This window comes from Leptonychotes weddellii, chromosome 2, assembly GCF_054177405.1.
Source record: "Leptonychotes weddellii isolate Sample4059 chromosome 2, ASM5417740v2, whole genome shotgun sequence".
Taxonomy (NCBI): Eukaryota; Metazoa; Chordata; class Mammalia; order Carnivora; family Phocidae; genus Leptonychotes; species Leptonychotes weddellii.
In genome coordinates this window covers 14044831-14067895 of record NC_138370.1, presented here as the reverse complement: position 1 = coordinate 14067895, position 23065 = coordinate 14044831, and the positions used below count along the sequence as shown (strand labels likewise).

Here is a 23065-nt window from a genome sequence, read left to right as displayed (position 1 = left end):
CTTAGTTGCTCAGTATACGAATGTGGTAAATTAACGTTAGGGACATTAACATTCCCCTATTTGGGAATTTGCCATCAATTATTTCATCATAGCTAGATAAAAATTCATCTTAAATGAGTGGGAATTGTTTGACGTTTTCTTGTTTTGAGAGGAAAATAATAGATACATTCCATTTTTAAAGAATGCTTTATCTGGGGCGCCTGGGTGGCTCAGATGGTTAAGCGTCTGCCTTCGGCTCAGGTCATGATCCCAGGGTCTTGGGATCGAGTCCCACATCGGGCTCCTGGCTCAGCGAGGAGCCTGCTTTTCCCTCTCCCTCTGTCTCTCTCCCTGCTCATGCTTTCTCTCTCTCTCTGTATCTCTGTGTCTCAAATGAATAAATAAAATCTTAAAAAAAAAAAAAAGAATGCTTTATCTATTTAGTGCATATATTTAAGAGTATGGTGAATTTATTCAGACAATGCTTCAGGAACTGTTAACACACATCTTAGTTTTGACATACAATCACACCGCTAATGTCTACACTTTTCATCATGGGGAAATGGTTCACTGACAGCCTGAGCATGAAGTAATATGCTACAACCAGCCTGAGTAGTAGTTACCATAGCAGGGAAGCAGTTCCAAGAATGGAAGGGTTAGATAACAGCTTTTAATTGGTGTTTAGATCTACATTTTGTTTCAGGTTCAGAAGTTTTACCACCATTCTTACCGTTTGGCCTCAAAATGTGCTTAGACAAGTACCTCCAATGTATTTAATAAGGTAAGTTGGGTCCATTTAATATTTAAAAATTTTTCCATGAAGAAGCATTTTCAGATAATCTTACATGGTTTAGAAAAAAGTATGACTAAATATAAAGTGCACACTTGACATAAATATCTGCCTGTATATTTTATGATTAAAAAAATAATCTCAGTGAGCTGAAAAGGTTTATACAATTATCTTCCTTCACTTTGCACATTTAAGCAGAAACACAAAAACTGTTCTAACAGCATATTGCAAATGTAGGAAAGGTATAGCACATACTAGTGGGCAAATAGCAACATTCACTTATAACAAATTCCCTGGCATGGCCTTGTTCGATCATTACACGTACAGAACACACTAAAATAGAAAAGAGAAAGCCCATCTTTGAGACTCCTACATCAACTTTACTTATAAGAAACTAAGCTTGACTTTCTGAAATATTTCATATGACCACCTAACAGGCTAGGAAGGAAATATTGTATTCATTCAAAGGATAATGAAGTGATAATTGTAGTGAAAGGATAATTGTAGTGAAAATTAGCCTTGGTCTGGAAGCCAGGAAATTTGAATTCTTCATCTGGTCCTGCTGTTAGCCAACCATGTAACTGCTGCTATAAATTTGCTTCACCTGTATGATCTCAGATTCTTAATTTATAAAATTGCAGGATTTAAATTCCTGTTTAATTCTATCATTCTCTGATTTTCTTTTTGGGATTTGAACTGTTACAGTGAATTTTTACTCCCTCTCCTGGTGGATAAGAGTATAGCAATAAAAAAACACCATAATGAAAATGCTTTTATTAGTTGGCATCTTGGCTTAGAAAAACACTGTAAGAAAATGATTTTAAATAGCATCCTAGGTTAGAAAAGAATGTATTTAAATTTTAATTATGTTCGATTTCTAAATTAAATGTTCATCAGATGCATAGATTCTAAAACTGCATTTTTGTGACTTCAATTATTTAACTAACTATAATTAAAACTTTTAGTTTGTCTTAATTACAGTAGAGGTTTTAAAAAAACTATTCATCATGGAATTTTCAAACATTATGGAAGAAAGATGAACTCTCTCACATACCCATCACCTAGCCTTAACAGTTGCCATCCTGTGATCACTCTTTCATCTCTTTCCTCCTTACTCCTCCTCCACCCCTGAATTATTAAATAACAAATTCTAGATATTTTATTATTAACAAATATGCCAGTGTATATTCCTAAAACATAAGGATTCTTTAATATAAATGCAATATTATTAGTATACCTAAAATCAACAATAACGTTAATAGAATCAAATATCTGGTTAGGGTTCACATTTTTCCAGTTCTTAAAAGTGTTTGCTTTATAGTTGGTTTATTTGCATCAGGGTCTAAACAAGATCCACATATCACATGCGTGTGATTATGTATCAAGTCCTTTTAATCTGTAACAGTTAAAAAAAACTGTAATAAATTCAACTGCTGAAAAAAAAAGCTGTAATCTGTAACAGTTTTCCTTCTCTCCTTTTTCTTACCATTTGTTGAAGAAACCCAGTCATTTATCCTATAGCATTCCTCAATTATAGATTTTGTTTATTATATCCCTCTGTGGTCATTTTCCTCTATCACCAGTGACTAGATCTAGGACCTTGATCAGATTCAAATTCTATTCAATACTTTTCTTCCTTTCTTTTTTTCTCTATTTTTTTTTTTCTTTTCCCTTTCTTTTCTTTCTTTCTGCAACTATACTTCATAGGTGGTACTGTCTTTCTGGGATATTAAGACTGCTCAATGGTTCTGGTTCCCTTTACTGTTTATTTAACACATGATCAAGTTGTTCCTTCATTAAGCTTAACTTACAGTATGTAGTAAAAGAGTTCATTTCCATTTCTCACAGTATTACATTTAAGGTAATCAGATATTCAAGAAGAATCTCTAAAACTTCCTTTTTATTTATCTGGATTCTGTTTTATCAGAAATTATAATTCAGTTAATATAACCAAATATCATGTAATTTTTTTTACCCTTCCAGTTGGAAACATTTCACTGTTTATTAATATTTTCTTTTACCTGAAAAGTACCTATGTTTTCTCAAATATCCTGTTATTTTCTATACTGAGTTCTCATTCTTCCCAGTAGTTAGACATAATCTTGTATTATTACCTTGGTTCATGGTACATAGAAAAGTTATTTATTCAATATATTGTCTCTAGACGTTATGAGACCAATAATGTTTGCTGTTAAATAAAGTTGGCTTTGGAAAGATGAAATGATAGGAACAGTAAGTTTATCTAACTTTTATACTGATATGCATTCAACATTTATGCATATGAGACACATATAAAAGGCAACCTGGAAATAGTTGGCCTTGAGGAAAAGAACACATACTATAGTTAAATGAACATCTGGAGACCATCAAGGAGAGGAGAGTGATGAAGAAGAGAGCAAGACACACGAGGCCATGAGAATAACACCTGGTGTTAGCATAGTGGTGTTTCTCCAGTTCCTAATTAATTAATGAGGACCTGTTACATGTTTTACATGGAAAATGAAATTGCAAGGAGAAAATGGATGCATATTCTAAGGACAATTACAAAATCATTTTCAAGTTTATCACCTTAGTCCCATTTATTTGAAAGATGCTTCAGTTTAGCGATGCATTGCTCTTCACTAATTTTTATATTTAGTAGCTTGGACTCAGATACACAACAGATTCTTTGGAAAGACAGATATTTGGGTGCAGGAAGTTTACTGGGGAGTGCTCTTGAGATTAATACCTTCAGGAGACTGAAGGCAACCAAATTGGTCCTGTCAGCCTCCCCAGCAGCTGTGGGAATTGGTGCTTGGAGTAAGTGGTGAATCTGGGACTCTTCCACATTTTGCTACTTTTTAAAGGGAATAGGTTGAGCTTCACTAGTTCAAAATATAAAGATATAATAAGAAATAAATATTCGGTCTTCATCCCCAGCTCCTGGTACAAAGCTCCTAAAACTGTTGGAATTTCCTAAGTGGTAGGGGTGAGAGGAGTATCTTTTGTTATTCATAGCAAGCCCCTGTCAATGAGACCTGAGTTTATACTAATGAGGTAGCCAACTGTGTGATTAAAGGGTTAGAAATTTCAGCCCCAGCCTCTAACCAGTGGTCAATGACTTAATCATTGAAATGAAATTTCAGTTGTAATAAAACCTCCATAAAAAAACATTAAGCTATGAGTCTTCAGATAAGTGAACTCATGGAGGTGCTGGGAGGGTGCCACATCTGGAGAAGGCACAGAAACTCTGTACACATACACCCTGCTCCTCCCCCCAATATCCTGCCCTATGAATCTTTTTCATTTGGCTGTTCCTGAGAAGTGTGCTTTATAATAAACTGGTAATAGTAGTCAACTGCTTTCCTGAGTCCTGTCAGCTATTCTAGCAAATTATTGAAACTGAAGATGGAGATGGGGGAACCCCGAATTTACAGCTGGTTTGTCAGAAGTATGGGAGACCCATGACTTGTCATGGACATATGAAGTAGGGGAAGTCTTGTGGGTCTGAACCCTTAAACTGTGGGGTCTGTCCTAACTCCAGGTACTAAGTGTCAAAATTGAATTGAAACATTAAATCCCCAAGCTGGTGGTATACAGAGAGTTGAAAAATTAGTTGTTGGTATGCAAAAAAACCCCACATATTTGGTGGCAGAATTCTTCTGCAAGTAAAAAACAGATCCTAGTAGGTTTCTTTTATTTATGTATTCCTAACTAAAATTATTTTTAAAGCACATTCTGTATAGTTAGTAAATTATATCTACCATAGCATCCTTTAACCAAAAATGTATTGATATGTTTGAGAAAAACAATTTAAGAACAAGAGTAGAAACTAAAATACTTTTCTGGTTATGTTTTACTTAATCAAAAATTACAGCCAGTACATCCACTCTAGATCTAGCTTGTGAATCAGAATCCCGTCTTCTGGTGTGAACCAGAAGATAAGAATGAGAGACAAAAAAGAGGCAAACTGGGAGAGGAAGGGTCCAAGATGGCAACATAGGAAGACTCTGAACTCACCTATTCAACAGAACCACCAAATGTATACCTGTATATAGAGCGATTCCTCCTACAAAAGAACTGAGGGCTGACTGAAAGTTTCTGCACAACAGATAGAGAAACCACATAGAGAGAAAATGGCAAGAGAGAGACATGGTAATGAAGGGAATCTCCACTTCCAACATTGTGAACTGCAATGGGGAGGGAGAGTAATGAAGCATCATGAACAGATTCAACCTCTGCAGGGACACAGAAAAAAAAAACCAACAACCCATGGTTTTAAAAGACAAATAGAATATAAAAGATCCAGCCCTAGAACTCCACCAAACAGCAGGGGAGATGCTGGTACTCTCCTTGTGTCAGAGGGACTGGCAAACACCATGATTTACTTTCCCCCTTCACTGGGATGGTGCAGATGGGAGCAGGGTCCAGGTGTCCTAGCTAGACTATCGTCTTGGTGAGCCCCAGTCCCCTAACTCCATACCAGCTCCAGACATCCCACAAAGGTGGCCCCAGCACATGCACACTGAGTACCCGTGGTCAGCACTCATTACAACTCCAGCCATTTGCTAAGATGACACAGTCAAAACATCCCAGAAAACTCCAGGCCTACACCATTTAGTTCCAGATGACTTACCAGGGCAATCCCTGCACAGAGTGACCTTGGACCTCTAAGCCTGTACCTCCCTCAACAACAAATGCCCTGCAGATCACCCCCTGCATGGAGCATCCCAGAAACCCCTGGCCTGTGCCCACTTCCTTCAGCTGTCCTGCCAGGGCACCCTCAGCATAGAGAGCCCCAGGATCTGCCAGCCTGTACTCACTTCAGCTTGCACCCACTTGCCAGGGTGCCTGCTGTGTGAAGAGCCCTGGGAACACCCTGGCCTATGCCCATTTCAACTGTGGTCATCCAACCAGGGTGGCCCCAGCATGAAGTACCCTGCCTTCCCATTCCAGACACAGCTCCAGCAAGTCAGCCAAAGTCACCAGGCATACACAGTCCACACAGGGAATGACCATACTCAAGACTATTCCTTCAAGTTTAGGAGAAGTAGCTATTCTGGCTAATTCATAGAAACAAACACAGAAAGTCAAACAAAATGAGGGGACAAAGAAATATGCTACAAATGAAAGAATAAGATAAAACAAGACCTCAGAAAAATAACTAAATGAAATGGAGATAAGAAATATGCCAAATAAAGAGTTCAAGGTAATGGTCATAAAGATGCTCACAGAGCTGGAGAGAAGAGTGGATGAATTCAATGAAAACTTCAATAAAGCAATAGGAAATATAAAAAAGACAACCAATCAGACTTGAAGAATACTGTAACTGAAATGAAAAATACTCTAAAAGGAATCAACAGCAGATTAGGGGATGCAAAAGAATAGATCAGTGATCTGAAAGACAGGGTAATGGAAAACAACCAAGCTGAACAGCAAAAAGAAAAAAGAATTAAAAAACATGAGGATAGGATAAGGGATATCTTGGACAACATCAACCAAACAAACATTTTCATTACAAGGATTCCTTAAGGAGAAGAGAAAACAGGGCAAAAAACTTATTTGAAGAAACAATAGCTGAAAACTTCAATAATCTGGGAGAAGGAAAGAGACATTCAGTTTCAGGAAACACAGAGAGTTCCAAACAAGATGACCTTAAGGAGGTCCACATCATGACATATAATGATTAAAATGTCAAAGATTAAATATAGAGAATTTTAAAAGCAGCAAGAGAGAAGCAACTATTAACATATAAGGGAAATCCATAAGGTTATTAGCTGATTTTTCAGCAGAAAATTTGGAGGCCAGAAGAGAGTGGAATGATATATTTAAAGTGCTAAAAAGAAGAAATCTACAACTGACAATACTTTATCCAGCAAGGTTATCATTTAGAATTGAAGGACAGTTAAAAAGTTTCCCAGATAAACAAAAGTTAAATGAGTTCATCACCACCAAACCAGCCTTACAGGAAATGTTAAAAGGACTTTATTGAGTGGAACAAAAGAGGCCATAATCACAGTAAGAAAATTATGAAAGGAAAAAATGTCACAGGTAAAAAAAAGCAAACATACAGTAAAGGTAGGACAATCATTTATAAAACTAGTATGGAGGTTAAAATACAGAAGTAGTAAAATCAATTGTATCTACAAAAATTAGTTAAGGGCACTCACAAAATAAAATATATAAAATATGACAACGTACACATAAAACTTAGAGGGGGGAATAAAAATGAAGTTCTAGAATGTGTTCAAACTTAAGCAACCATCAACTTAATATAGAATGCTATATGTTAAGATGTTGTATATGAACTTCATGGTGACCACAAGCCAAAAACCTGTAATAGGTACACAGAAAATAAACAGAAAGTCAAGCATGACACTAAAGAAAGTCATCAGTCACAAGGAAAGAGAGCAAGAAGAAAGGAACAGAAAAGAAACAAACAAACAAAAATCCTCCCCAAACGATGAACAAAATGGCAATAAAAACATACCTAAATGTTCCTATCAAAAGACACAGGGTGATTGAATCAATTCATACAAACAAACAAATAAGACCCATCAATATGCTGCCTATAGGAGACTCACTATAGACCTAAGGATATATACAGACTGAAAGTGAAGGGATAGAAAAACTTTTACCATGCAAATGAAAAGGAAAAGAAAGCTGGAGTAGCAATACTTACTTATATCTGGCAAAATACACTTGAAACAAAGATTACAACAAGAGACAAAAAGGATACACATAATGATAAAAGATCAACCCAAAAAGAGGATATGACCAATTGTAAATATCTATGCACCCAACTTAGGAGCACTTAAATACATAGAGCAAATATTAACAGATATAAAGGGAGAAATTGAGGGTAATACAATAACAGTGGGGGACTTAACACCCCACTTACGTCAATGGATAGATCATCCAGGCAGAAAATCCATAAAGAAAGTGTCTTTGAAAGACCAGGTGGATGTCACATATATATACAGAACATTCCATCCAAAACCAATAGAGTACACATTCTTTTCAAGTGCATATGGAACGTTCTTCAGGACAGATCACACATTAGGTCACAAAACAAATCTTAATAAATGTATTAAGATTAATTATATCAAGCAAGCATCTTTTCCAACTGCAACTGTATGAAACTACAAATAAGTTATAAGAAAAACACTGGAATAAACACAAACATATGGAGGATAAAAACATGCTAGTAGACAACGAATGGGTCAATGAAGAAGTCAAATAAGAAATAAAAAATACATTGGGACAAATCAAAATAAAAATACAATGATCCAACATCTTTGGGATACAGCAAAAGCTGTTCTACGAGGGAAACTTACAGCCATTCAGGCCTACCTCAAGGAACAAGAAAATTCTCAAATAAACCTGAAGGGACTAGAAAAAGAACAAAGCCCAAAGTTAGAAGAAGGAAGAAAATATTAAAGATCAGAGTGGAAATAAATGAAATAGATACTATACTAACACAACAACAACAACAACACAAAACAATAAAACAGATCAGTGAAACCAAGAACTGGTTCTTTGAAAAGGTAAAATTGATAAACCTTTAGCTGAACTCATCAAGAAAAAGAGAGAGGACTCAAATAAATAAAATCAGAAATTAAGAAGGAGAAATAACAACTGACACCACAGAAATATAAAGGATTATGAGACTACTATGAAAAATAATATGTTAACAGATTGGACAACCTGGAAGAAATAAATTCCCAGAAAACATACAATCTTCCAAAACTGAGCCAAGAAAAAACAGAAAATATGAACAGATTGATTACTAGTAACAAAATTGAATTAATAATCAAAAAACTCCCAACAAACACAAGTTGGGGACCAGACAGTGTCACAGGCAAATTCTACCAAAGAAGAGTTAAATACTTATTCTCCTTAAACAATTCCAAAATATACAGGAGAAAGGAAAGCTTTCAGATATATTCTCTGAGGCCAGCATTACTCTATTACCAAAACCAGATAAAGACACTACAAAAAAAGAGAACTACATGCCAATATCTCTGATGATTATAGATGCAAATATCCTTAATAAAATATTAGCAAACCACATTGAACAATACAATAAAAGGATCATTCACTATGATCCAGTAGGATTTATTCCTGGGATGCAAGAAGGGTTCAATATTTGCAAATCTATCACCATGATACACCACATTAACAAAATGAAGTTTAAAAATCATAGGATCATCTCAACAGGTGTAGAAAAAGCATTTGACAAAATTCAACATCAGTTCATGATAAAAGCTCTCAATAAAGTAGGTTTAGAGGGAATATACCTCAACATCATAAAATCCATATATGGAAAAACAGCTAACATCATACTCAATGGAGCAAAACAGAGCTTTTCCCTGAAGATCAGGAAGAAGACAAGGATGTCCACTCTCACTATTTTTATTCAACATAGTACTGGAAGTCCTAACCAGAGCAATCAGACAAGAAAAAGGAATAAAAGGCTTCCAAACTGATAAGAAGTAAAACTTTCACTATGTAAAGATGACATGATACTATATATAGAAAACCCTAATGTCTCTACCAAAATCTATTAAAAGCAATAAGCAAATTCAGTAAAATTTCAAGACACAAAATTAATATAGAGAAATCTGTTATGTTTCTATACACTAACAACAGAAAGGGAAATGAAGAGAATAACTCCCTATATAACTGCACCAAAAAGAATAAAATATCTAGGAATAAACTTATCCAAAGAGGTGGAAGACCTGCACCCTGAAAACTAAAAACCACTGATGAAAGAAACTGAAGATGATGTCAACAAATGGAAAAATATACTGTGCCCATGAATTGGAAGAATTAGTATTATTAAAGTGTCACACTACCCAAAGCAATCCACAGATTCAATGCAAGCTCTATCAAAATACCAACAGTACTTTTTACAGAATGAGAACAAATAATCCTAAAATTTGTAAGGATATTTGCAAATGATACATCCAATAAAGGGTTAATATTCAAAATATATAAAGGAGAGTTCATGAAACTCAACAGCAAAAATCAGCCAAACAATTCAATTAAAAAATGGGCAGAGTGGGCACCTGGGTGGCTCAGTCGGTTAAGCGACTGCCTTCGGCTCAGGTCATGATTCTGGAGTCCCGGGATCGAGTCCTGCATCGGGCTCCCTGCTCGGCGGGGAGCCTGCTTCTCCCTCTGACCCTCTCCTCTCTCATGCTGTTTCTCTCTCACTCGCTCTCTAATAAATAAATAAATAAAATCTTTAAAAAAAAAAAAAATGGGCAGAGTACCTGAATACAAATTTTTCCAAAGAAGATATACAGATGACCAACAGACACATGAAAAGATGCTCAACATCACTAATTATCAGGGAAATGCAAATCAAAACCACAATGAAATATCAGCTCACACCTGTCAGAATGGTTAGTATAAGAAAAACAATAACAAGTGTTGGTAAGTATGTGGAGAAAAGAGAACCCTTGTGCACTGTTAGTGGGGATGTAAACTGGCACAGCCATTGTGGAAAACAGTCTGGAGTTTGCTCAAAAAGTTAAAAATAGGGGTGCCTGGGTGGCTCAGTGAGTTAAGCGTCTGCCTTCAGTTCAGGTCATGATCCCGGGGTCCTGGGATCAAGCCCCACATCGGTCTCCCTGCTCAGCAAGGAGTCTGCTTCTTCTCCCTCTCCCTCTGCCCCTGCCCCCCCCCCCGATTCGTGTGTGCTCTCTCTCTCTCAAATAAATAAATAAAGTCTTTAAAAAAATTAAAAATAGAAATGTCATATGATCCAGCAATTCCACTACTGGGTATTTACCCAAAGGAAGTGAAAACACGAATTTGGAAAGATATGTGCACCCATACCTTATTGCAGAATTATTTACAACAGCCAAGATATGGACATAACCTAAGTGCCCATTAGCAGATGAATGGATAAAGATGTGGTATACATGTGGAACAGACTATTACTTGCCCATCAAGAAGAATGAGATCTTGCCATTTCTGACAACATGGATGGACCTAGAGGATATTATACTAAGTGAAGTAAGTCAGAGAAAGACAAATACCATATGATTTCATTTATATGTGGAACCTAAAAAACAAAACAAACAACAAAAAAACAAAACCAGACCGATAAATACAGAGAACAAAGTGGTGGGGGTGGGTGGGAGGATGGTTGAAAAGGGGTGAAGGGGAGTGAGAGGTACAGGCTTCCAGCTATGGAACAAATAAGTCATGGGCATGAGAGGTACAGCACAGGAAATACAGTCAATGGCATTGTAATAGTGTTGTATATGACAGAAGGTAGCTACACTTGTGGTAAACATAGCATATAAAGTGGTTCAACTTATACTTCAGTTAAAAAATAATAAAAGAAAAAAGAAGCAAAATGTAGTTTGGTCCTATTAAAAAACAAAATTCAACTCAGTAAATTTTAAAGATCTTACTGGCTTTTTTTAACTGTTCATGTATCAAGCGGCATCCAATCTATCAGACAGGAAGGATCTCTGAGGAGCTGTAGGAAATGAAAGATTTTTATAGGCAGAAGGGAGTAGAAGGAAGTTGTACTAGCACAAAGAAGACTGGCTGTGGCAAGATTACTCTCCTTTAAGGGATGGCAGGGGTCTCTCAGGCAGATGACCTCACTAGCGCTAACCAGGCTATTCCCGTTAGACCGATTTAAGATTCCATTTCTGGAAGAGCAGAACTGTAATTAAGTCTCAGTTTGGTGATGTGGGGCTTAGCACAACTGACTCCATTTTGGGCCTGTTGTCTTGTTTTTAACAGTTCCCAGGTGGTCTCCACACTGTTTTGGAGAGAGCAGTGTGCTGGAGACAGCCTGGGTGACTTATGAATATGGCCACTCAAATGGTTGGAGTCCTAGGCAGTAGGACTTATAAAGACCTGGTCCCCAGAATCACCTGATCCCCTGTTCTCTCCAACCTTAGTTTCTCCTACTTTTTTTTTTTCTTAACAGAAGACCACAACCAATAAGTTGTTTTCTTATTCTTTTTTTGTAATTGTTGAACTCTGACTCTATACAAGCTTTTTAAAATATTAGTAGGGCATAGATAATCACTGTGTTAAGACAAATAAAAAAATAACTCTTCTCTCACTTAATACAGTTTTTTAATACTGTATTAAATTATATATATATAAATAATTATATATATATAAAAATAATACTGTATTAAACAAATACTTTGTTTTGGGGTCACTAAAATAGTATTTAGAGTTGTCAGCATGTATATTTTGAGCATCACATAAAGTCTGTTTGCCACTGTATCCCTCATCTTATTGCATGTCCTGTTTAGACTTAAATTTAGGGCACACAAAATACATAGAAATAAATTGATTTAATTTATAAAACTACTTCAATCTATTAATTCAAATATAGAAAATGTGGCTCCATAGAATTTACTTGTTGAAAACATATTAGACTTCTGTAGATAGATCCTAATGAAAAAGAAACCTAAAGCACTGAAATAGAATTAGATTTTAAGTGCTCTATTTACATTCTCCATTCTTGTTTCCTTATCAGCCCAGACTCTACCATTAAAGAGAGACAACTGAATCAATTAACATACTTCCATGGTTCATTTCCCCATGAAACAAAAAACTAATTTTGCAGTTATTTTGGCTCCTTGTGCCACTCTTCCCCCTAACTTCTATGCATAAAAATCTTGGCATGTTGAAAGTCTTCATTAAATATTTCTGAAGGAATGACTTTCAAGTGATATTCTACCAGACTTACGGCAGTAAAGAATAAATTTCCTCATGCTGGCAAGCAGAGAAGTGGAAATTCTAGGCAAGTTAAGGTGGATTATTTTCACTCAAGCTGATAAACAAAACCTGAGTTAGACTTAATAGATAAGGAGCATTAATTAAGGTAACTGATCTTTACCAAATGAAAGTTCTGAATTAGACATAAGTCAGCCTAGAGCTGACTGTGTAGAATTTTAGTAGCACCAAGACAATGCTGCCTGTTAACATTTGAAACTCCATAGCTTGATTTTTCTTCCTTCCATATTTAGAGAAGAGTTTTACTATGAAAGAAATCCCAGAAGAGGACAACACATAAATATAAATGCACAATAGGAAATGAATGACTGGTCTCAAGAGGAAGAATCAAAATCAGATCTTGATGGCCAAGATATCTCCCAAAGGGATACGGGGTCCTGAAAGGGAGGATGAAAATCTCCAAGACAAATTTTCCTTTACAATTTTAATTTTCCTAAGTTTAATACTGGAGGATACAGTTTATATCTAAACAGACCAAGAATTATACAGATAACTTGGGCAAAAATAACCAGTTCTTGGCTGTATGGAATTATTTTTGGTATCTACACTGATGAGATTTGCCTTTTGGAAAGACTACTCTTTTGTTCGATGTCAGGGAAAACTTTATTAAATATGAATTTGTCAGGGACACTCAGGTGAACATCATGCCAGACAACAAGACATTTATATTCAAACCATCAGACAGCCTCTTCTGACATCTTCATAGAAAAATGATGAGTCCATGCCACTTGTCAGGAGAAAGATATCACTACTTCTCTACCACTTTTTATAGCTCTAAAACCCCTTGAAGCTTTTATTTGCTTCAGGCTTTCACGAGTCTTACTTTCAGAGAAATTTTTCTCATTATGTTAGCTGCCTCTGACATTCTCACATCCCACCACTCAAAGGAGAAACAGATTTGGTGTTTCATACATTTTGCAAAAATTGATAGAGTGATTTTAGCCACATGCAGATACTATCTGTCAGTCATATAAATCTCCAAATGATTGCACTCCAGATCTTTTCAGAGAACATGAAACTCCTTGCCTGAATGTTTCCTGATTCATTTTTCTGTAATTATATGCAACCCATCTCCTTACTACTAACTGTATCCATTTTCTTACTGATACCCAAGTCTGAGTATCAAAGGGACCATCTTCCTTTTAAATATGAATCATCTCATTTGACTCTCAACTCTGGGTTCAGGGACTCTGTTTTTCCCATTTGCATCACTGTAAATGGATGCATACATATGAAGACCCTCTGTAGGTACACAGTACTTGTTTGCTGAATGGATTAAGAATGCTTATCAAAGTCCTACACTCATTAGAACAAAGTTTTTATTAACTTTTGTATCTAAATGTATAAAAAATACCCTTGTTTTTCAGTTTCCAAGAAGTCCTTATATCATGGTAGTATATTTAGGACCATACATGAAAATATACTCTATTAATACCTTAATTTTTCTAAAAATGAACCATAACCAATTTCTTTTGAAAGAACGATAAGAACAGTAAACAACAACAAAGTTTTTGAGTAGAGGTGAAAAATATTTGGCCTGTAATTCTCCCTTTCTTGTGGGGTCTTTGTGCAGTTTTGGAATCAAGCTAGTGCTGGCCTTGTAGAATGAATTTGGAAGTTTTCCTTCCATTTCTGTTTTTTGGACCAGTTTGAGAATAGGCATTAACTCTTCTTTAAATGTCTGGTAGAATTCCCCTGGGAAGCCATCTGGCTTGGACATTTTTGAGGGGAGATTTTTGATTACTGATTCAATTTCTAGTATGGGTCTGTTCAAATTATCTATTTCCATTATAGGCCTATAACCCTGATGAGCATGGATATAAAAATTTCCAACAAGATACTAGCAAATCAAGTCCAACAGTACATTAAAAGAATTATTCACCACCATCAAGTGGGATTTATTCCTCAGCTGCAGAGGTGGTTCAATATTCTCAAGTCAATCAACATGATAAACCACATTAATAAATGGGATAAAAACCATATGATCCCCACAATAGATGCAGAAAAAGTATTTGACAACATCCAGCATCCATTCTTGATAAAAATCCTCAACAAAGTAGGGGTAGATGAATATACCTCAACATCATAAAGGCCACATATGAAAGACCCACAACTAATATCATCCTCAATGGGGATAAACTGAGAGCTTTTCCTCTATGGTCAGGAATGAGTCAGAGATGTCCACTCTCACCATTCCTATTTAACATAATACTGGAAGTCTTAGTCTCAGCAATCAGACAACAAAAAGAAATAAAAGGCATCTAAATCAGCAAGGAAGAAGTCAAACTTTCACTATTTGCAGACAACATGATACTCTATGTAGAAAACCCAAAAGACTCTACCAAAAAATTGCTAGAACTCATACATGAATTCATCAAAGTCGCAGGATGTAAACTCAATATACAGAAATCTGTTGCATTTCTATACACAAATAATGAAGCAGCAGAAACAAAAATCAAGGAGTCAATCCCATTTACAATTGCAACAAAAACAATAAGATACCTAGGAATAAACCTAACCAAAGTGGAGAAAGATCTGTACTCTGAAAACCACAGAACGCTGATGAAAGAAATTAAAGAGGACACCAAGAAATGGGAAAACATTCCAGGCTCATGGATTGGAAAAACAAACTTTGTTAAAATGTCTACGTTACCCAAAGCAATCTACATATTCAATGCAAGCTCTATCAAAACCCACCAGCATTTTTCAAAGAGCTAGAACAAACAATCCTAAAATTTGTATGGAACCGTAAAAGACCCTGAATGGCCAAAGCAATTCTGAAAAGGAAGAGCAAAGCTAGAGGTATCATGATTTCGGACTTCAGGCTATATTACAAAGCTACAGTCATCAAGACAGTATGGTACTGGCACAAAAACAGACACAGATCAATGGAACAGTATAGAAAACCCAGAAATGGACCCACAGCTATATGGTAAACTAATCTTCAACAAAGAAGGAAAGAATATCCAATGGAAATAAAATAGTCTCTTCAACAAACGGTGCTGGGAAAAATGGACAGCAACATGCAGAAGAATTAAACTGGACCACTTTCTTACACCATACAAAAAATAAATTTAAAATGAATGAAAGACCAAATGTGTGATAGGAAACCATCAAAATCCTAGAGGAGAACACAGGCAGCAACCTCTTTGACCTCAGTTGTAGCAACTTCTTACAAAACAGATCAATGGAGGCCAAGGAAACAAAAGCATAAATGAACTATTAGGACTTCATCAAGATAAAAAAAGTTTCTGCACATTCAAAGGAAACAACAAAACTAAAAGGCAGCCTACAGAATGGGAGAAGGTATTTACAAATGACATATGCGATAAAGGGTTAGTATCCAAAATTTATAAATAACTTATCAAACTCCACACCCAAAAAACAAATAATCCAGTTAAAAAAATGGGCAGAAGACATGAATAGACATTTTTTTCAAAGAAGAGATCCAGATGGCAAACAGACACATGAAAAGATGCTCAATATCACTCATCATCAAGGAAATACAAAGCAAAACCACCATGAGTACCTGTCAGAATGGCTAAAATTAACAACACAAGCAACAAGAAGCGTTGGCGAGGGTGCAGAGAAAGGGGAACCCTCTTGCACTGTAGGTGGAAGTGTAGCAACTCTAGAAAACAGTATGGAGGTTCCTCAAAAAGTTGAAAATAGAACTACTCTATGACCCAGGAATTGTACTACTAGGTACTTATCCAAAGGATATAAAAATACAAATTCAAAGGGATACATGTAGCCAGATGTTTGTGGCAACATTATCAACAATAGCCAAACTATGGAAAGAGCCCAAACGTCCAATGTCCATCGACTGATGAATGGATAAAGAGGATGTGGTATGCATGTATACACACACACACACATACACACACACACACACACACTGGAATATTACCCAGCCATCAAAAAGAATGAAACTTTGCCATTTGCAATGACATGGATGAAGTTAAAGTGTATTATGCTAAGTGAAGTAAGTTGCCAGAGAAAGACAAATACCATATGATTTCACTCTATGTGGAATTTAAGAAACAAAAAAGATGAACATATGGGAAGGAAAAAAAAGAAAGTGGTGCAAACCATAGGAGACTCTTAACTACAGAGAACAAACAGGACTGACGGAGGAAGATGGGCAGAGGATGAGCTAAATGGGTGATGAGTTAAGGAGGGCACTTGTTATGATGAGCACTGGGTGTTACATGTAAGTGATGAATCACTAAATTTTACTACTAAAACCAATATTACACTGTATGTTAACTAACTAGAATTTAAATAAAAATTTGAAACAAAACAAAACAAAAAAGAAGCTTAAAAAAGAAAGGAAAACATATACTAGCTAGAAGGGTTAAAATTTTCTAATTGAGGGGCACCTGAGTGGCTCAGTAGATTAAGCATCTGACTCTAGCTTTCAGCTCAGGTCATGATCTCAGAATCTGGGACTGAGCCCTGCCTGGGGCTCCCCACTCTGCGGGGAGTCTGCTTGTCTCCCTCTCCCTTTGACTTTCTCCCCTCTCACACACAGTCTCTCTCTCAAATAAATAAATAAATCTTAAAAAAAAACCCTTTCTAATTGTGGACTAAAATTGGCTTCGAGTGTCTTGACAATCAGAGTATCCACCCAGTAATCTATCAAAAAGCTGGTCCTTTATAATTTAGCAAATTGGGGGATAGCTGAAGACAAACATTCTTTTTACTATATACCAACCACACCCTGAAACCAAATTCTCATAGAACAAACAACTGGAATGGGATTTACTTTCTGGAAGATTCTCTTTTATTGCAAAATTAAGGATAGAGAGCACTGAAGGGGGGATTCAGGACAGCTGCCCCATTCCCCCCAGCCCTCTGCATGTGCCACTTTGGTATGTGAATTATTTTGAGCAGAAGGCACTTGAGACCCCCTGGGCTCAAAAGAAACTTTTGTTCCTCCCTTAACCACACAGAAGAATCTAAATTGGGGGGTCTTTCCCAGAATAAGGGTTATTACCGGAGATAAATTTTATCTGAGTGACCCATGTGTATGGCAGAGAAAACATCTAATTACCCATTATCTGCTCTTCTTATTGTCCTGTGAAGTGCATTCCTTTCCTCTGAAATCTCAGGCCCCTACCCCCTTCTCCCTAATTCAGAATGACATATATGTCATTCTGTCTTTGGAACTTCCAGGTCTATGTGGATTCACCATTCATATACCTATTAAATTTGGTTTTCTCCTGTTAATCTATCTCATGTCAATTTGATTCTTAGTTCATCTAGAAGAACCTTTGAGGGGACAGGAATTCTTGCTCCCCAACAGTGTATAATTTGTGTGTTATTTGCTTTTATGTAAACAGCTGCTTGGAATATTTAAATATGCTTGAAAACAAGTTGTTCTTGGTTGTACCATCAATTTACTTGACATTTCTTTATCAAAAGAATTTAGAGAGAACACCAGCATTGGTTTGAACCTAAATGATAATCAATTACAAAATAATGGTGTTCAAAGTTATTAAATTGTAAATGGCATCTCAGTGTTTTGAATATGACTGATAATTTGGGACCAATTTGGATTTATTTTTCCTAAAATATATAAAGGGGCCTATTAAGTTCCCCTGTGGTTTTATTTGCAAATGTCAAATGAGTTTATCCAATTTTCTTCTTCATCAAGTTTACATCCTTATTAACCTAATTGTTTCAGTGTTCCACAAGTATTGTTGGATTAATTGCACTGCTCACATAACTATCCAGAATACGAATTTAAAGAGTTCACGGCAAGACAGAAAATCATATGTGCTTTATTATGAGGACTTAGATGTATCTAAGGATAATTGGGACTAGATAAACGCATAAAAAAAGAATCAGAGAAAATTATGTAACAGTCATTCTATTAGACTCAAGGCCATTTTTATCTATGAAATTGTCTGAAATTGAAGTAGGAGATTCTAACAGGTTGTTCGATTTTTGTTCTTTGGTCAAGCAGTTAAAAAGACTCAAGAAAAAAAAGAAGAAGAAGAAGGTAGCGGGAGGGGAGGAATGAAGCGGGGGAAATCGGAGGGGTGGACGAACCATGAGAGACGATGGACTCTGAAAAACAAACTGAGGGTTCTAGAGGGGAGGGGGGTGGGAGGATGGGTTGGCCTGGTGTTGGGTATTGAGGAGGGCACGTTCTGCATGGAGCACTGGGTGTTGTGCACGAACAATGAATCATGGAACACTTCATCTAGAACTAATGATGTAATGTATGGGGATTAACATAAGAATAAAAAAAAAATAAAAAAAAATAAAAGAAAAAGACTCAAGAAAAACATCTCCCTCTGAAATGGAGAAAGGGAGAATAAAAAGGGGATAGCACTTAAGTTTTATTACCCTATTTTACCTTTTGCATAATACTACCTAATTCACTAAGTCTCAGAGTTCAATGTACATAAAAATCAACCAGGGAGCTCATGTAATGAAGATGACAGGGTCCCACTTTCAGAGATTTTAACTCAGTAGGTGTGGGGAAGATTCAGAAGATTCAGAAATCTGCATTTTTAAAGCATTCACTCATTCATTCATTCATTCATTTGAGAGAGAGAGCACGCATGAATGGGGGTGAGGGGAGAGGAGGAGTCGAGGGAGAGGGACAAACAGACTCTGCGCTGAGCACGGAGCCCAGTGCAGGGCTCAATCCCATGACTCTGAGATCATGACCTGAGCCAAAATCAAAAGTTGGAAGCTTAACCAACTGCACCACCCAGGTGCCCCTCTGCATTTTTAAAAAAGCACTCAGATTCTCATGCAAGCAGCTATTGGATGTCACTTTGAGAAGCATGGACTACAGTGTGATAATCACCCATTATTACCCTCTCCTATTCTTTCAGAAAATACTACTATGTAATGTTGATGTTTGGTTATATTAAGAGATGACTGAGCTAATTTTATGAGAACATATTAAGAAAATTTTAGATTCTTGTATATATATCTTCATTTAATAATTCTACTAAAATCATGATGGAAGTACCCCCCTTCCATATTTGTACATAATTATGAGTGTTCTGTGTTTCTTACCATCTTTATAATGGCATATTGGGTTTCTCAACTGGATTTATGCAAACATATAAACCAGTCAATATAACAATTATTGTTTTCTATTGTTTTTCCAAGTAGGCCTTTTAGAACTCAGGAAAGGCTTTTACAATATACAGCAACAGATACTGAAAAAAATAACCAGTAGACGAATGAGAAAATTAAAGTTGTTCAGGGAAAGGTGATCAGCATGCCAAATAACTACTTTTTTGCTTTTATTTTTCTTCAGCTGAGATTTGGCTAAGTTAAACTCTGTGAAAGAACTTATTTGTAAAATAAAAATTTCTAAAGGAAAATTCTGAAATTGGAACCTAAGTCTTATAACAGTTTAACTCAAATACATTCTGTGGTGATAAGATTTATGAGTGAGGGTGAGAAGAGGGAGGGTTCAGTGCCATGGTAATTCTCTCTGAGGAAACGGGGAGTAGAAGGGAGGAGGAGATGTCACTGGAGTGAGGTTTCCTAAGTGATAATGATTCTCCACTGGGTGGAGAATAGTCTTTGGCTACAAGACACCGGCAAGCTGCCTCAAGTCTTTTCTCTGTCTTGTCCAAAGATAAGCTCAGAGCCCTGGGAAGTAGCTTTGGAGGAAGGGAGAAAGGTTCAGAAGCTGGGGTGAGGGAAGGAAAGGGGAAGAGAAGGAGAGATAGGGATAGAAACAGACATAGGCACAAAACAGAGAGAAACAGAGAGAGAACAGTATACACAATTTAAAAAAGAAAGTGAGCAGTTTAGGATGAGAAGTAGTAGCTCAGTAGAGAAGTCACTAGAAGTTGCTGTTTGAATCGTGTTGGTTTGTATGTAAAAACTGCCAATAAATGCTAGTGGAATCAGAGATCATATGCAAACATATGAAGGATTTTTCTCAAAAAAAGCACTAAAGAATAGAAAGCAGTCTGCTCAGTTGGGGTTTTGACAGGTTTATGTTGTCTTAGAAAGTTTATAATATTCTTTTTTCAAAGAAGTAAATTTTTTGAGGAAAATCATCATCCTCCTCTCAAAAACGATCAATTGTCAATCAAACAAATTCTAGAATGCAGAATGGCAGCATAAGATAAAGTCTCTGGCTGAACTTCTTATTCCTCATTTTTGTTAAAATACCTATTAAAAGAGGTGTATGGGAAAATATCTGCATTAACAGAAGAAAAAAAACTATGAAGGAGAACTAATGACTGCCAATGGCAACTCAGCAAGGATGGATTAAGAAACTCAACTACTGCTTTTGTTCAAACTATTGTGCAAAACCAGCAGGCACAGTGTGAGAGGATGAGAGGAGGTCTGAGCTCTGCCCCTCTAGCAGCTCCCAGGCAAGGACAAAAATTCCATACTCAGCCAGGTGGTTGTTAAATGAAAGTCATCCTAAGAATTAATATTGTTAAAATGTTCATAATATCCAAAGCAATCTACAAATTCAATGCAGTCCCTACAAAAGTACCATTTGTGTTTTTCACAGACCTAGAACAAGTAGTCCTAAAATTTGTATGGAACCACAAAAGACCCTGAATAGCCAAAACAATCTTAAGGAAGAACAAAGCTGGAGGTATATCACAATCCCAGACTTCAAGATATATACAATGCTATGGTAATCAAAACAGTGTAGTACTGGCACAAAAAAAGACACATAGATCAATGCAACAGAATAGAAATCCCAGAAATAAACCCACAGTTATATGGGGCGCCTGGGTGGCTCAGTTGGTTAAGCGACTGCCTTTGGCTCAGGTCATGATCCTTGAGTCCCTGGATCGAGTCCCGCATCGGGCTCCCTGCTCAGCAAGGAGCCTGCTTCTCCCTCTAACCCTCCCCCCTCTCATGTACTCTCTCTCTCTCATTCTCGCTCTCTCAAATAAATAAATAAATCTTTAAAAAAAAAACAAAAAAAACCCCCCCACAGTTATATGGTCAATTAATCTATGACAAAGGAGGCAAGAATATGCAATAGCAAGACAGTCTCTTCAATGAATCGTGCTGGAAAAATGGGACAGCTACACGCAAAAGAATAAAACTGAACCACTTTCTAACACCATACACAAAAATAAACTCAAAATGTATTAAAAACCTAAATGTGAGATCTGAAACCATAAAACCATATAACTCGTGGAAGAAAACACAGGCAGTAATAACTTGGACATAAGCCATAACAACATTTTTCTAGATTGTTTCCCTTGCCTGAGAAGACCTAACAAAAAAAATAAATAAATAAACCATTGGGACTACACCAAAATAAAATGCTTCTGCACAGCAAAGGAAACTATCAACAAAAGGAAAAAGCAATCTACTGGAAGGAAGAAGATCTTTGCAGATCTTATGATCCAGGTGACATGACTTTAGAAAGGCAGTGTTGTAAACATATAAGGGCTAAATTTTAAGATGTTGTTGATGAAGGGATCAAAAGCTTGGTGAGCTGGTAGACCTGATCCTGAAGAGAACCACCAACCCACCTTAAGTACAAGTGACTGTAGAATAGGAAATTTTCTTTCACTACTTTTGAATCCTCCCTTTTCTTAGGAAAGTGCATTGCATATACAAGTGTGTTGTACATGTTACTATTATTGTTTAATTTATAATTACTGAGACTGCAATTATTCTGGCAACAGAGGTTGTACCTATTTGGAAAAAAGCTTTCCATAAACACTGTCCTGCACGTGTTGAAAATATATAATTTACACAAAGAAGAAGGTAAGTCTCTATTTGTTTGATAAGAATAATCAGTTTCTTAACCAAAAAAAAAAAAAAAAAAAAAAGTTGCTTTGGTGAATGTGTTTTGGTAATGCACTAAATTTTTAAAGAAAAAGAAATATAGATACCAAAACTGAATTTTGTTTCATTTCTCAATAACCTCATGGAAAACCAAGAGAACAATTGGAAATCTTATTTAGAATTCTTGAACACTGAATGTCATGCACAGAACGTTAAGTGCATAAAAGCAAGGACCTTGTCTGTCTTATTCTCCACTTTATCCCTGACCCCTAGAAAGGGGGTAGCACAGAAGTAGGATCCAATAAATCAAGTTGAATGAATAAATTAAAGTTAACAGGCTCAGTCAGAAATTCTAAATTAGTAATATTTTGAAAAGTCTGCTAAAAAATTATTTTTCTTATGTATGCTAAAGGGTCATGGATTTATCATCTTCCTAAACAGTAACGAGAAGCCTGATCTTAATAACAGACCACTTATTTTCTTAACAATTATCATTATAAACTGCTTTACCTAAGTTTGGTTGTTCATAACTGTTGGATTATTTTTGGTAAACACTGGTAACCTCCTGTATTTAAAGAGAGATGTGTAATTACTCTTTATAAACTTGCTACCACGGAGTATGTTACAATAAGAATAAATGTAATATGGAATTCCACCACTCACACATTTATTAGCCAACAAGCACAAAACAGTCATACAGTCTATTTTATATGCTTCAATGTAGTTCCTCTTCTATGAAAAGATCACTTCAGGCAAGTATTACAATATTATAGAAGA

At 36.2% G+C, this 23065-nt stretch overlaps 1 long non-coding RNA gene across 1 annotated transcript in view; it reads left to right on the top strand.

Annotated features, from left to right (window-relative positions):
- LOC145717709 (uncharacterized) overlaps positions 1-21373 on the top strand; it is a 96619-nt gene extending 75246 nt beyond the window's left edge. The window contains exon 3 of the long non-coding RNA XR_014141111.1: positions 21258-21373. This is a non-coding gene — a long non-coding RNA (uncharacterized LOC145717709). The remainder of the gene's footprint in view (positions 1-21257) is intronic.
- Positions 21374-23065: the final 1692 nt, after the last annotated feature.